This window comes from Penaeus monodon, chromosome 21 (genome assembly GCF_015228065.2).
Source record: "Penaeus monodon isolate SGIC_2016 chromosome 21, NSTDA_Pmon_1, whole genome shotgun sequence".
Lineage (NCBI taxonomy): Eukaryota > Metazoa > Arthropoda > Malacostraca > Decapoda > Penaeidae > Penaeus > Penaeus monodon.
Genome location: NC_051406.1, coordinates 9,476,385 through 9,476,813, shown reverse-complemented (window position 1 = coordinate 9,476,813; position 429 = coordinate 9,476,385).

Here is a 429-nt window from a genome sequence, read left to right as displayed (position 1 = left end):
GACAGATAAGTGTACGTGCGTGGGAAATGCAAGTAATATCGATTTCGCCTAATGAGACCCCATTATAATAAAAATTAAATGTAATCCAACTTCTATTAAAAAAAAAACGCATTCAAACTCACACACACATACATACATAAAAAAAACGCACACAAGCGCATGTAGGCTCGTAATCCTCCGTCACAAAATTCACACACCTGAAAATTCGGATCGCCAAATCTGAATAAATTTTTCTGTTCCTTTCTGTTTACATTTATGAAAAAAAAACAGTAAAACGAAATATGAGGCTCTAAAAAAATCGTATTTCTATATGATCCTTCAGAGCTTCGAACAGTATAGAGTTTATATGACGCGACAAACTCTCTTCTTCTCTGGTTTCAATTTCCCGAGATATGCTGAGGCTGCCGAATATTTTTACCCGTTGTAGTA